The 16,137-nt window shown below is 47.9% G+C and overlaps 1 non-coding gene across 1 annotated transcript; it reads left to right on the forward strand.

The window, feature by feature from the left end:
* The first annotated feature begins 10,094 nt into the window (after nucleotides 1–10,094).
* Nucleotides 10,095–10,198, forward strand: LOC112206999 (U6 spliceosomal RNA). The gene has a single exon (XR_002941477.1). It is a non-coding gene; the product is annotated as a U6 spliceosomal RNA (small nuclear RNA).
* Nucleotides 10,199–16,137: the final 5,939 nt, after the last annotated feature.

Here is a 16,137-nt window from a genome sequence, read left to right on the forward strand (position 1 = left end):
ACTTGTCTCCCTAAAGGCACAGACTCAAGACTGAACCCCAGACTTACTGGCTCCCCATTGAACTGTATCCCATCTTTGTGTGTTCCTTACCCTCTTCCCTGACCTCGCCGTCAGGCGTCACTGAAATGCCCCAGACGTATCACTGCTTTTGTTCTTAACAATGTGAAACATCAACCAAGCCCAGCAGGTGATAGAACTGGACAGCCGCCAGGGGTCTGTGAGCACTGAACAGCCAGTCTCCATGTTCACTGAAGATAATGTATATATCAGCATGTGGTATATTTGGGGCAGGCAAGAGAATGCAGAAGGGGTGAGTCTCCAGGTGACAAGAAAAGACTTCAGGAAAGGGATTTGGGGAAAACATACAAGCCCATCTAAGTGTTAATGTGCATATATGGAGAGAACATTTATGGAATGTTTTACCTAACAAAAGGAGAAAGTTAAATCCTATTAAAAAGGGAGTTGTAAGTCCTTGCGTGCTGCTGTTCTAAAAATTTTTGAGAGGTGGAAATTTGAAGAAAAGACCTTGAAGAAAAGAGAAATCTAGTCTTGCCAAGATAATTCTCCCTTAGTAAAAATCTAGGAGCCAAACGCAGGACCCATCCCAGGGCCTTGAAACCATACCAAGTTTTATTCTGAGTCTTAAATTACTTTACTCCTAGGACTTTAAATGTCCTTAGGATCTAGTGCTATCCCCAGCACCTAAACCAAGAATTGTAAGCTGAGGTAAAATGTGAGAAAGAAATGCTCATTCCTTTGTTATTAATACCTAAAATAATATCACCATTTATTAGGCAATTATGTGCCAGGCATTTTGTCACAATAATGAGAGGAGATAGTGCCATTATTATCATTAGTATTTTTCATAGGAGAAAATTGAGGCTCAGAGAGGTTAAGTAACTGCTCAAAGTAACACAGCCAGAAAGTGGCAGAGGCTAGAGTCGAATCGTGGTCACCTGCCTCTTCAGTCTAAATCTCAATGCTACTGTGCCGAATTCTTTGAGTTCGTGGGTGTGTGTGTGCTTCTGTGTCCTGGGGCGGGGGAACAACGGCACTCGAGATACATTAAACGACGTTTACAATGTACGTGCTGGGGAACTGTATGCTGTCTTAGAGGCTGAGGCTGGCGCCCGTGGCCACAGTACAATGGAGGGGGTGGTTAATCTGGTTTTAGAGGATGGCGGATTGGCGATGGCAGACAGAGCTCAAGTAACTGCTCCCATAGGAGGGCGCAAGCACGCAGAGGCACGAGAAGAAAAGGAAGAGGGCCTGAGCCCGAACTTGGGGAAATCAATGCCCAAAGCCTGAGGGACTCTGGAGGGAGGAAGGGAAAGGGCCAGAGGTTCACCCCCGAACCTCCAGTTGCTCAAGAAGCGCCGGGCGGGGCCCTGCAGTCGCTCAAGCTGCGAGGAGGACCTGAGAAGCGGGGACGCCTTCGAGGTTTTAGGGACCTGAGCTCCGGCGGCAGGTGGCGAGAAGGCCCAAGCCCAACGGCCGCCCCGCCTCGCCCCTTCCCCGCCTCCCCCTTCTCTGAAAGGCCCCATTCTCCACAGCCGCCGGGGGAGCAACTCCGTTGGGAAGCCACCTAGCGCCCGGCCCCACCTTTCTTTTTTTCTTTTTTTTTTTTTTTTTTTTTTTTTTTTTTCTTTATAGTTCTCGGCCAAACGCCGCGGCGTCAGGGCGGGCTTGGATTGGCCCGCGCCGCGCCCGAGCCAGCCAATCAGCGGCTTGTTGCCAAGGTGGGGCTTCCCCAGAGCGGGCGGAGGCTGCGGCGCGGCTGCTGTTTCCCAGCAAAGAAAGCAGACTTGTGAGGGCGTCTGGTGGCACTTTCAGGTCCCAGTCAGCTGCTCGTGGGGATTGAGGGACGTGGGTGGGTGGCTGGGGGGTGAGCGGCCGAAGGCCCATATCCGGGACGGAGGGAGGGTCACCTGCCTGCCTTTGCACGCCCAGCCGGCGCTGTCTCCCTCCTCCCCGAAGCTTCCTTGCTGGAGCGGTCTGACTCCAGGCAGCCCGTGTGGGATCGCCTTGGCCGCAACGGTCCCGGGTGGAAAGGCATCGCCGTTGTCCCCTTACCCTCACCACCAAGCATATTGAGGAAGAGGGACTTGCAAACGTGAGAAGGTGCAAAAATCATCCACCTAACTTCTGAGGCAGACCAGACTATGAACTGAAGACAGTGCTGTCTTGCAGTGTGTGCCCCAAAAGGGACCAGCTGAACTTGCAGGCCCGGAAGTGCTAATGAGAGAATGAAAAGGGCCCCGGGAAGCAGGAGACGTAAATCGCACACCTTCTCCCCATGTAACAATAATGCCCAAACCGCCACAAAGCAAGGGTCTAGACGATAGGGTCTCACTTTTCCAACCATAGCTCAGTTACACAAGGGAGAAAGGGCAGAGGCAGATCTACCCCTCACACATTTTCCTTTGGCCTCATACTCAATTCCCCAGTCCTGTTTATCTCAGTTTCCATTGTGTAACCTAGATGAATGCCTCCTGTTCTAGTAATGGCCATAATAATATTTAATCACATTTATTGTGTACTTTCTAAGAGCTGGGTACCCTTCTGAGCACCTCACAAAAATCAATCCTCCCAACAATACCGACTAGGAACTACTTTTATCCTATTTTAAGGATGAAAAAACAGGCAGTGAGAAGTTAGGTAACTTGCCTGTTGTCACAGAGCTAGCTGTACCTAGGTAGTCTGTTTCCACCTGGGAAACCCATCTGACTTTGCTCTAGAAGACGGGGACTTTCCTGCTATATTGCCAAAGGAAAAGGCTAGAATGGTTGCCTTTTGAAACACCACATGCCCCCCAAGAGCAGGACTTCAGTTAAGGTCCTTAGGACTCCCAAGACTTCTCCAGACTCCCAAGAGATTCCCCGTGTGGCTTCACCATATAAAATGAAAACAGATAAAATGCTGAATTTTATAGGTGAATTTCACCACTATGCAAAAAAAAAAAAAAACGGAGCCGAGAAAATCCTCCCATCTGTACAGTCCTGATCCCCTGGCCCAGCCTGGAGCATGCCTCAGAGCCGGAGAAAAGTGAAGTATTCATCCCCCAAACGTCACAGCTTTGTTGTATATTTTCAAAATGGATCTCGCTTAGGGCAGACACCAACTTTGAAGTTGGGGAATGGTGGGAAGGGGTACAGGAAGAAGAGGCTGAGAACCTGCCCCCAGCTGGTGTTGGGAAAGGCTATTTTCAGGGCGCTGCTTGGGTCGGGAGGGCAGTCCGCGGTTTCACTTCCCATTCCGCCATGTTCTTACTCTCTGAGCCCTGCCTCTGGTGTAGTCTCCCCTACCTCTCCCACCCCCATCCTCCACCATCCCCGCTGCACCCTGCACCCGTTTCCCAGCTCCTGGGGCACACCATCTGCCTGTCCTCCCCCTTCCCAAGGGACTTAGCTCATCCAATTGAGACCTTTAAATAATTAAATGCCCCAAAGCCTCCCCACACCGATCCCCAGCCCCTGGCTGGGGTGTTTATTCAAAGACCAGGAGCTGGACTGGAGGGCTGCCAACCCCACCGCCTCTATTCAGTTCCTTTCTTTTCCTGCTCAGCTGCTGGGCGGTGGCTATTGGGTCTTTTCTCCGGCTTTGGCCCCTCGCCTGCCAGGCCCAGTGCACAGAAAAAACAAACAAAAAGAGCTGTAAGGAGGAAGCAGGACTTTGGATGTCAGCTCTTCCAGGCTAGGGGTGGGGAGGGAGGAGGACACCAGATCCACCTTACACTGGGAAAGGGACAGGGATGAGGGTGGAGAGAGAGAACCCAGAGGCTTGGCCTGCTCCTCATCCCAGTGCAGGAGCCAGTGCATCTCCCTCCGACTCTGGGGAGCTGTGTGACCAAAGGAGGCGGGGAGAGGTTGTGAAGTGGGAAGGGGGTGTCAATCACTTGAGTGGTTTGGGGATTGGGCAGCATCCTCATGCAAATTAACCTGGTGAGTCACTGAAAGTTTGGTCCAGACACAAAGAAGCTGCTTTTCTCACCCACGGCCTCCCTCCACTACAGCAGCCCCCCTCCCCAGCCAACCAAACAAAAGGCCCAAGCCCAGCGGTGCATGAAGGAGTGAATGGGCGAGACCTTCCCTGGTGACATCCCACCAGACAGATGGCAACAGTTGCCCCACACCGGTTGCAAGCCTCCTTTTCATCCTTCTCCCAAGTCATAAAGGAGAAAGACCCCAGTCCCTCTACAGCCCATCGGCTCCTCAGGGCCAACCCGAAGGCAGAATGGGGGCTAGAGGGTGGGCTGCCAGGGAGCGGGAGGTGAGAGGGGAACTGACACTGCATGTTCGGCTGGAAAACAAAAGTTTGTTGAAAGCACGGGTACTGAGGCCAGCCTGCCCATCTGTCCTCCTTTGGGGAAGCTCTGCCCCCACGCTCCTCCTGGGCTTCTGACCAGCTCTGCGCAGAGCCGGGGCCCCTGGGAAGGAAGACTTCAGTTTGGGGCAGCAGCACTAAGCTGCAGTACTTTGGGACTTTGTACTTTGAGGCTTTCATCAGGCAAACATCCCTTGACCCGCATCGTTTTGCCTCTTCAGAAATGGGTTTAAATGGAAAATCCAAGGCCTCTGGGACAGGTGGGGAATAGTGGGATCTGGGTGCTCTGAAGTTAAATGATAAAGTTTGAGTTGTTCCAGAATGGGATTCTGTTAAAATCATCCCCACATTCCCACAAACATTAAGAAGCTAGGAGTGGGCCAGGAGTCAGAAAACTCAGCTTCCAGTCTCAGCTCACTGTCTGCGTGTTGTGTAATTCTGGGCAAGTCATCTGGGTTGTTCAGGTTCTAGTTTCCTCTCTGTAAATTGGGGAGTTAAAAACCCCCACCGCCCTACCTCCTAGTGTGGTAGAGAGCAAGCTGATGCTCGGTCCAACACCAGGTAAACAGAAGAAGCTGCGCAAGGCTCTCCTCTCAAGTTTCCCACACCCACATCTCCCAGGAAGTGGAGTGGGCACAGCACTTTAAACGTAGTTCAAAGTACTTCACATCTATTATTTCGTGAGGCAACTGAGAGTAGAAAGGTCTAAGGCTGTGCAGAGATCTTTTTTTAGAGAGTAGGGGTGGAGGCTGAGCTAAGGCTAGTGCCCTCCCCGCAACCTCCTGAATCTCAGATTTTTGTCTCCCTTCTCCCTCTGCCTTCCATCAATCTAGCCTGACTTAGGAGGATTCAAGGGGAACTCTGGGTTAAGGTGCTAAGAGTTTATTTATTGAGGTCAATACATTCAGAATAAAAGGGAATCATCCCTATGTCTTAATCAAAGGTTTAGTAAAGTTACGATTCTGAGGCCATAGGCATGCGTTCTTCTAGGCTAAATGCCACTGCAGAGGGCTGAGCTGGTGATGCTGGTGTCAGGGGAGGATGGGAAGCACAGGGGAGGAAAGTGGCTACCCAGAGAACACAGGGAACAGTACCTGACGCTCTCCTAACTGGCCTCATGCCCTGCTCTTCTGCCCACCCACCTGACCTCCTGTTGTTTGTGTTGGCCAAAGTGCCAGTGCTCAGAAGTGGTTGAAATGTCTTCTCCTGGGCATAAATAAGGTAGTAAAGACATGTTAGCTGCAAAGGCATTTCTCAAAACATCTGTCTTTCCCAATCCTTGCCCAAGCTAACCTCACCCATCTCTGATCATTTCCATTTGTGTACCTAACATCCCAGCACTGATGTAGATCATGCTGTGTAATTCCATTAGTTTGCATTCAATCCCACGTGGTCAGTGTTTTAGGTACTTTGGTATATAATTTTCCTGTCACCTCCTTTGGACTGGCAACACACTGTGGACCCATCCCTGTTTTTTCTCCTCTGCTCTCCTCTCTCCCTGTGCTTCTCGAAAGGACCTGTCTCTGCCCATAAGAGGGCACTTACTGCAGGACACTCATTACTTGCCTGCCACACTGATGGCTGAAAACTCAAAACCATAAAAATGGGTTTCAAGCTGCCAGCTGCAGCTGGCCCCATGCTAGACCCAGATAACAACCTCTGGACTCCAAGGCCAGCATGGATCCACATCAATCCCTCACATTCAAATAGCACCATAATCTCAACAAGTGCTTTTACATCCTGGCCCACCCCCCTGGATATCTTTGAATTTCATCCTAGGAAACAGTCAGTGCTCCATTTTCTTTCCCCCAGGGAGGTGTCACAGGAGAAGCCTATTGGTCAAGCAGTAATTATGACAGAGATTATTTTCCTTTTGTGAAAACAAGAGAAGCCACTGAGACTTAAGCCTCCACCCTGAGCAGGCTCCAGTAAGGAAGTGGGTCACAATGAACACAAGGAGTTCCTGTGTTTTGTACCAGGGCTGGGAAGTCAGCAGCTGAAATTCCTGATTAGGGTGAAGCAACCCATCTGGCTGGCCAGTCTGTATTGAACTGGGATTTCTCCAATTGGAGTGAGACAAAGGGTAAAAGAGAGGCTTCCCTAAAGCATCTAGACTATCTAGTCTCCTCAGTCCCTCTTGCTTCAGCTTCATGTCCAGGTACTGTGTTAGATGCAGATGCTGTGTGAATGTTGGGCAACATCAGAGGTGATCTCTAGGACCTTATATTTAAATTGAAATATGACATATACACAAAAAAGAAACCCATGGAAGACACACAGTGGGAGGGAGCAGTGGCTTCTTGCTGTAAGAACTCAGCAGGTTTTTAAAACATCACCTAACATTAGGATGAATGGCAATGATTTCACAGAGGAGAGGTGATCTGAGCTTGGGCATAAGAGATGTGTAAGCCTGGGATGTCAGACTGCTTATCTTATGTAGGCTATCTGCAAAGTGAACTGTGGCTTTGTGTAAAAGTTCCTGGAATCCAGAAGACAAGAGCACTAAGCGTGACAAGAAGAAACATAAGAAACCCTGGGTTGTTTGCTATAATTTTTCTTGTTTATTCAGTCAGTCTTGGATTCAAGCCTGACTGCCAGTTACTAGCACTGTGCCCATAGGTAATTTTGCTTAACCTTCTGAGCCTGTTTCTTCCTCTATAGTCTAAGGGTAATAATGTCAATGCTATAGAACTGCTCTGAGGAGGCCAGGCATGGTGGTTCAAGCCTGTAATCCCAGCACTTTGGGAGGCCGAGGCAGGTGGATAGCGTGAACTCAGGAGTTTAAGACCAGCCTGGGCAACATGGTAAAATCCTGTCTCTATAAAGAATATGAAGATTAGCTGGGTGTGGTGGTGCACGCCTGTAGTCCCAGCTACTCCGGGGGCTGAGGCAAGAGGATTGCTTGAACCCGGGAATTTGAGGGTGCAGTGAGCCAAGATGGTGCCACTGTTCTCCAGCCTGGGTGACAGAGTGAGACTTTGTCAAGGAAAGAGAAAAGAGAGGAGAGGAGAGGAAGGGGAGGAGGGAAGGGAGGGGAGAGGAGGGGAGAAGTGGGAGAAGAGGGGAGAAGAAGAGGGGAAGGGAGGAGAGAGGAGGGGAGGGGAGGGGATGAGGGAGGGAAGGAAAGAAGGGAAGGATCACACATAGACAAGTGTATCATTTCAACTGGATTGGAAAAACTGCAACAAACCAAATATACTGTCCTGCCTTCTTGGGAAGAGTGGCCAGGGGGAAACCCATGACAGTGTCTCTGTACCAAGCTGGCTGGATTTGGGGACCTTGGTGAAGGTGGGGAATGTGTAGCTGTTTCAGGTCTCAGGTAAGGAAATGGAGGCTTTGCCAAGGTCTCGCTCTCCACTCCTGGCCTTTGCCTGGGGAGGCAGTGCCATCCATTTCATGGCAGGTAGACAGTGGAGGTAGACCCAGTACTACCTGGGCTTCTCATGTAGAGATTAGAGTCCAGGGAGGCCTGAGGTCATTGGGGTGACCTGACCCCACCCTTTTCCCCCTGGAAAGAATGGAGGTTGGGAGCTTATGAAATGACCTCTTCCAGCCTGACCGAACAGAAATGTCTGCCCTGCTCAGGAGGCCTTCTTCCTCCCTGGTCCCCTAACTGTTTACATGCTCTCAGAAAGGCAGGTGTCAGGAGGCAGCTGCTGCTTGTGGTTAGCTCCCCCTAGATACAGGAGCGCCAGCCTTCCCCACACCCACTGCCATTGGCTAACAGGAAGCCAAAACAGACTCCCTCTCTCCACCCTCAGCCACCCCAGCCAGTAAATAGAGAGTACAGGAAACACCTGGAGGAGCAGGCAGCTGGCAAGGGAACATTCTGCCCACGAAGAAAGGGTTTGCAAGGGAGTAGCTAGGCTGGGGAGGAGCTGGGGGAGGGGGGTCAGGGGCTTAATTGCACTTCTCATGGCACCCACCAGCTGCTGGGAACTAACAGCTGAGTTGCTGAAATGCACCATCCTCCTCTCAGTCCCCCACTAACACATACACAGTAAAGGGATCATCCCTGTCTAGCACCAGCTTGCCTTGAGTGAGGACAAGAGCAATCATACAGGAAAGACTCCTCAGAAGGCTTTGCCTCCTTAGCCTCAGCCAGAGCTTCTGAACCTCTGTGGACCATGTAAAAGTAAACCCGTGGTTCAGGCATGAAGACTGAATCATCAGTCTTCATCAGCCCACGTGATGTGAAAGCCCGCCCATGTAATGTGAAAGCTCATTCCAAAGATAAGTCTTCAGTTATTTCCAAACTTACCTAGATCTCCATCTGTGTCTGCCTATTTACTGCTTATGATTTCAAGTTGTTGAGGTTCAGGGTAGAACTGACTTCACCAACATCAAATGAAGCCCTGCCATCAGCATCCAGCATCCACCCAAGAACCTGTTTTTTTTTCCTGTTTCCTGTGTTCACTGGTGTGTAGACCTTGTGCCGGGAACCATGTATGCAGGCTGGCTTAGCTTACAGAGCTCCTTCACTCCCTCTTAGGAGACTCCCAAATAGAGCACTTTTCCTTTTAGGTTTAGAGTGGGAGGATGGAGGGGTGGTGAGGAGGGGACACTTGCCCCACAGCTACCTGAGGACCACACTGTAGTTTATTCAACCCGTATCTGTCATCCAACGGTCAGTGTACTTAGGCCTGCTCCGTGCAGAATGGTAGACAAGCACATGGAGGTGAAAAAGGAAATAGAAATGATTCCTGCCATGGAGGTGTGAGTGACAACAGTTGGAGAGGGGAGAAGGGCTTGCAGAGCCACCAGACGTCAACTCAAAGCAATGTGCTGCCGGGCCCGGTGGCTCACGCCTGTAATCCCAGCACTTTGGGAGGCTGAGGCCAGCAGATCACTTGAGGTCAGGAGTTTGAGACCAACCTGGCCATTGTGTTGAAGCTCTGTCTCTACTAAAAATACAAAAGTTAGCCCGGTGTGGTGGCACGTGCCTGTAATCCCAGCTACTTGGGAGGCTGAGGCAGGAGAATGGCTTGAACTGGGGAGGCAGAGGTTGCAGTGAACCAAGATCACACCACTGCACTCCAGCCTGGGTGAAGGAGCGAGACTCCATCACACACAGACACCCACACACACACACACACAGAGCAATGTGCTGACTGTGTTTGCTATAAAAGTGTGAACAGTAATAAACTATGTGTATACATCCTTAAGGAGTTCTGAAGTAAGAAATATGTCATAAAGATGTGAGCAGTTTTAAACCATATGCATGAATGCTGGAAACCCCTGAGGTAAGAACGTATATAGAGGACAAGTGGAATTATTCAGGGAAGGCATCCTGAAGAGGCAGTGGTAAGGGAAAACAGCATTGATGCTGGAGACAGGCGCACATAGGTTTTAAACCCATTTCCACCACTGCCCTCTTCTAGTTACTGGTGCCTTGCTTTCTTCATCCGTGAATCTGAGGTCATAAGATCTCAGAGACTGCATTCAAAAAAACAGTAGAGATACTGTGTGTAAAACACCAGGCAGAGTCCCTGGCAATAGTGAGTGTTCAGCACACAGTAGGTGCTCACATCCTAGAAGAAAGTGATTTGTGCCACGTCAATTGGCAGAGTACAGAAACTTGCAGATGTCAGCAGAGCTGCAAGGAAAGGTGAGCAGGAGAGAATTCGGTGAGGGGCTCTGGCCTGGTTGGGCTACTGCACAAGGAGTTTGGGGTTGGAAAGACTGAGAGAGCCTGGGATTCCCATCTTAGGAATACAGAATGGCAAAGAAAGTCTGCGGGAAGGGAATGGCATGATGAAAATAGAGTTTGCATGCTCGCTTCGGCAGCACATATACTAAAATCGGAACGATACGGAGATTAGCATGGCTCCTGCGCAAGGATGACACACAAATTTGTGAAGCATTCCGTATTTTTATAAATAAAAAAATTGGGAAAAAAAAAAGAAAATAGAGTTTGCGTTGTGCTAGGATGATGGTCAGTCCGGTGGTAGGACAGGGAGGGCAGGAGGCTGTTGTATGAATGTTACGAGGACAAGACCTGGGTTATGTGCCGGCAGGAAATAGAGCAGAAGAAATAGGTTGTTTTTTTGTTTTTTTTTTTTTTTTCCTGTTCCATGTGGAAACGAAAATAGAATGGTAAGAGATAATTTAGCACAAGTGACTCATTTTACAGATAGGAAAACTGAGGCTCATGAAGGAGAAAAGGTGGTGCAAGGCTGCAGCCATTGTGGATTTTTCACAAGATGATTTATAAACTAAACACTTTCCAAAAAGAAAGAAAGAAAGAAGAAGAAGAAGAGGAAGGAAGGAAGAGAAAGAAAGAAAGAAAGAAAGAAGGAAGGAAGGAAGGAAGGAAAGAAAGAAAAAGAAAGAAAGAAAGAGAAGGAAAGGAAGAAAGAAAGGAAGGAAGGAAGACAAAAACTGAGGCTCAGAGTGGAGAAGGGACTTGTTCAAGATATCGAAGACTTCTATTACAAGTTACTGTCAGCCCTGAAGCTAGGTCCCCTATTTCCTAACAACTCCTACCCCAGTGCCATTTCCGTCAGCCCCCAGCCAGCCTCCAAAGTAGACACTAGGAAGGATTTCTCTGGATACAAATCAGCGTTTAGTAGCTGTGGAATCTATTCTCCCTCTCCTGCCACTGAGGCCAGAGTCCTTTCCTGGCATCAGCCCAGATTTCTTCTCTCCAGGTTGTTACCTTTTGGGTAAATCCATTTAGGGAGTTAATTGATAACGAAGGCTCTCTCACATTATGATTTAAGGTGTGAACACCCCTATTTAAGTGACATTTACATTTCAATAAGAGGTGTTTAAAGACCTAAAAGCCTGCAAGATTCAAAGGACCAAGTTTTCTTAAGGTGCAATCACAGGTTCCTAGTGAGTCCCAGCTCAAAATTGCTGAATGGGCTTAATTTTTTTTCTTCCACCCCTGATCTAAATTCCTTTCATCCACTAGCCTCCACTCTTGGCAACTTTGACATTCATTTGTTCAACCAGTATTCACTAATACCTACTAAGTACCAGACACTGTTCAGGCAAGGTCTCTAGTCTACATTCTAGCTATAAATTCAGGGTTATAAAACCGAACATCATGGGAACTCAGGGGAAGGCCACGTAGCCCAGTCTGTGAAGGAGAGATGTCACTGAAAAACTGTGAACTTGAAAGTGTGAACACTGAACAGTGAACATTGGAAAAGTGTGAACTTAAAAACGTGAGTGAACCTGGCTAAAGTAGGTGGAAAGGAAGGGGACAGGGCATTCCTTGAGCAAAGGCCTGGAGGCTGCCGTCCCAAGCACAAGTTTAACGGGTACCACCAGTTGGAGGTGGGGAGCGCTGCTTTTTATCTAATTTTAGGGGTGAAGAGGCCCCTTGTGTGCCCTCATTTCTATCAGGAACATGCCAGAATGCTCCTTCTTAGAGATTGTGGCCATAGGGACAGCCTTCCACTGAGGTCCTCAATGCAGAGACTCACTCCTAGCTTGGGGGGTAGGGTTGAAAACCCCTACATCCCATTCCCAGGTGGCCCCAGGTACATCATAGGCCACAAGTTGAGAGCACATGCAGATATGTACTTTTAAAAAAACAGCCTTTAGCACTTTCAAAAAATTAGTTGCCATGATTAGAGTTTAGGGAAATGTCAAATAAACATCTACATTTCAGGCTGCTCTTGAAAATTACCATATCTGAAATCACTGGCCTCATGATTGCAGTGGACTGAAGCTAAGGAACAGAGGCTCTGTTCAGACAAGGTTTGAGCTCACTCCTCAAGTTTACCATGGCTTTTGTCCAGCCAGCCTCACTTATCTACTGCCTGGTCCCACCCTCACTCCCCTGCCCATCAAATTTTAAATGGCCCTTCCCTGATAGTGTTGTTAAGTAAAGCAGTTCTTGCTCCAAACTCACCCAGCTATTACCTCTTCTTATCTGATATGCTCTAGGCAGCCTGTGCAGTTTACTGGACAAGAGTTGAATCAAGGTTCATTCTTGTTTATAGGAATGAGGGTGGAGAATGGCAGAGCCAATGGGAACAAAATGGCTTGAAGCTGCTGGGGCCCAGAGAACCAGGCTCACATCAGGGGAAAGGATTGGCTGCGTATCCAGGGCATACTCGTTTGTATAAGATCCTTATCCAGGGCCCTGGTAGCCTCTTAGACTGAGCTCAAACGTTTTTCTTGCCAGCTCTGCAAAGAAGTGGTGTGGAGAAAAAGCCAGAGAGCTTGGCCCTGCCCTTCTTAGCTTCTCCATTTATTTCTCTTCTGGGAAGGGAGAACCTGTGGGTGTACTCCACAGATGGGCTGAGTGGAGGTAAGTAAAGCTGCTATTAGAAAACTTTCCCCATCCACTTTGTGTGTAAATGAGCACATAGCCCAGTTTGGTATTAATCCACAAGCAGACCAGTGGAGCCAATGGGTCAAAGTTGCCCTGTGGCCCACCGAGGTCAGATGCCTAGCAAGGATACCGTACATTTCTGCAAGAATGACAGAGGTCAGACATGAGTTCATTCAGTTATCAATCATTAATTCAGCAGGTACTTTTAGAGTCCCTACTGTAGGCTACATATGACCCAGGAAGGGCTTTTGTATTGTGCATATTTTCTTTGCCACAGCCTGGGCTGTGCATGTTTTTTATTTTTATTATTTTTATTTTTTGTAGAGATGTCGTCTCACTATGTTGCCCAGGCTGGTCTCAAACTCCTGGGCTCAAGTAATCCACCTGCCATGGCCTCCCAAAATGCTGGGATTATAGGCGTGAGCCTCCACACCTGGCCTGTGCTTTTTTTTTTTAATTTTTCATTTTTCTTTTTTTTTTATTTTCGAGACGGAGTCTTGCTCTGTTACCCAAGCTGGAGTGCAGTGGTACGATCTCAGCTCGCTGCAACCTCCTCCTCCCAGGTTCAAGCAATTCTCCTGCCTCAGCCTCCTGAGTAGCTGGGATGATTAGGCATGTGCCACCATGCCCGGCTAGTTTTTGTATTTTTATTAAAGACGGGATTTCACCATTTTGGCCAGGCTGGTCTCAAACTCCTGACCTTGTGATCCGCTGGCCTTGGCATCCCAAAGTGCTGGGATTACAGTCATGAGTCACCACGCCCGGCCCTGTGCATGTTTTTAAACAAAGGATTGAAAATCATCTTTGTAGGGGAGAGGCCACAGGCTGCTCGGATGGTGTTATCTGTAGCCATTCTTTTTTTCTTTTTCTTTTTTTTTTTTTTTGAGATGGAGTCTCGCTCTGTCGTCCAGGCTGGAGTGCACTGGTGAGGTCTCAGCTCACTGCAACCTCCACCTCCCAGGTTCAAGAGATTCTCCTGCCTCAGCCTCCTGAGTAGCTGGGATTACAGGTGCGTGCCACCACCCAGCTAATTTTTGTATTTTTAGTAGAGACGGGGTTTCGCCATGTTGATCAGGTTGGTCTCGACCTCCTGACCTCATGATCCGTCAGCCTTGGCCTCCCAAAGTGCTAGGATTACAGGCGTGAGCCACCACACTCAGCCAGCTGTAGCCATTCTTGAAGGTACTAGTAGGTGCTATGATTTTAAGAATGATTTCCTTCCAGTTAGAAGTATGCCAGAGTGTTCTTCATTTTAGGATCTTTCACTTTAGGACCCTCTTCAGAGTCCTTAAGGAGATGGGGTTATTTCTATTCTCAGGCCGGGCATGGTGGCTCACGCCTGTAATCCTAGCACTTTGGGAGGCTGAGGTGGGTGGATTACCTGAGGTCAGGAGTTCGATTCCAGCCTGGCCAACATGGTGAAACCCCATCTCTACTTAAAATATAAAAATTAGCTGGGCATAGTTGCAGCACCTGTAATCCCAGCTATTCAGGAGGCTGAGGCAGGAGAATCTCTCTCTCTTTTTTTAAGGTTTTTTTTATTATTATACTTTAAGTTCTAGGGTACATGTGCACAACGTGCAGGTTTGTTACATAAGTATACATGTGCTATGTTGGTTTGCTGCACCCATCAACTCATCTTTTACATTAGGTATTTTTCCTAATGCTATCCCTCCCCCAGCCCCCCACCCCCTGACAGGCCCCAGTGTGTGATGTTCCCTACCCTGTGTCCAAGTGATCTCATTGTTCAGTTCCCACCTATGAGTGAGAACATGCGGTGATTGGTTTCCTGTCCTTGTGATAGTTTGCTGAGAATGATAGTTCCCAGCTTCATCCATGTCTCTGCAAAGGACATGAATTCATCCTTTTTTATGGCTGCATAGTATTCCATGGTGTATATGTGCCACATTTTCTTAATCCAGTCTATCATTGATGCACATTTGGGTTGGTTCCAAGTCTTTGCTATTGTGAACAGTGCCGCAATAAACATACTTGTGCATGTGTCTTTATAGTAGCATGATTTATAATCCTTTGGGTATATACCCAGTAGTGGGATTGCTGGGTCAAATGGTAATTCTAGTTCTAGATCCTTGAGGAATCGCCACACTGTCTTCCACAATGGTTGAACTAATTTACAATCCCACCAACAGTGCAAAAGCATTCCTATTTCTCCACATCCTCTCCAGCATCTGTTGTTTCCTGACTTTATGATTGCCATTCTAACTGGCATGAGATGGTATCTCATTGTGGTTTTGATTTCCATTTCTCTGATGACCAGTGATAATGAACATTTTTTTATGTGTCTGTTGGCTGCATAAATGTCTTCTTTTGAGACGTGTCTGTTCATATCCTTTGCCTACTTTTTGATGGGGTTTTTTCTTGTAAATTTGTTTGAGTTCTTTGTAGATTCTGGATATTAGCCCTTTGTCAGATGAGTAGATTGCAAAAATTTTCTCCCATTCTGTAGGTTGCCTGTTCACTCTGATGGTAGTTTCTTTTGCTGTGCAGAAGCTCTTTAGTTTAATTAGATCCCATTTGTCTATTTTGGTTTTTGTTGCCATTGCTTTTTGTGTTTTGGTCATGAAGTCCTTGCCCATGTGAGGCAGGAGAATCTCTTGAACCGAGGTGGCAGAGGTTGCAGTGACCGGAGATCATGCCATTGCACTCCAGCCTGAGCAACAAGAATGAAACTCTGTTTCAAAAAAAAAAAAAAGAAAAGAAAAGAAAAAGAAAGAAAGAACAAGTATTCTCTTTTTATCGAGTACTTACATGTGCCAGGACAATTATAAGTAGATTATGGCTCTCATTTAATCTTCGTAACAACATTTTTAAGTTGGTTATATTCTTCATTCTATTTTACAAAGGGGGAAATTGAGGCTTGGCTAAAGTCACTAGCCACCAGGTTGCACAGTGGATAGGTGGGTGGTAGAGCTGAGATTAAACCTCCCTAGGGAGCCTAACACCAGAGCCTGAGCTCCTAACCTCTTTGTAGTACTGCTTCACAGTGTTTCTAAACTGAAACCTTAACAGGCAGGAGTCTGACCCAAGCAAAAGATTATTAATTACTGTACTTCTCAGCCCAAATTACCTTACCTTTCAGTTCAACTAATTGAAAATAATGATAATAATGGTGCTAATTTGCCCCCCCCCCCAGTGATTGGCAGTATAATGGGGATGGATGATTTAGAATCAAAAGCTGAAAAAGGCTGGGCAAGAACCGTAATCCCAGCAGTTTGGGAGGCTAAGGCAGGAGGATTACTTGACGCCAGGAGTTTGAGACAGGCCCAGGCAACATAGCAAGACCCCATCTCTAAAAAAAATAACAAAAAATTAGCCAGGAGAGGTGGCTCACACCTGTAGTCCCAGCTACTTGGGAAGCTGAGGCAGGGGGATCACCTGAGCCTCGGAGATGAAGGCCGCAGTGAGCTGTGATCATACCACTATACTACAGCCTGGGCAACAGAGTGCAACCTTGTCTCAATAAATAAATAAATAAATAAATAGCCAAAGAAAAGAATGTAGGT

This window comes from Pan troglodytes, chromosome 1 (assembly GCF_028858775.2).
Source record: "Pan troglodytes isolate AG18354 chromosome 1, NHGRI_mPanTro3-v2.0_pri, whole genome shotgun sequence".
Taxonomy (NCBI): Eukaryota; Metazoa; Chordata; class Mammalia; order Primates; family Hominidae; genus Pan; species Pan troglodytes.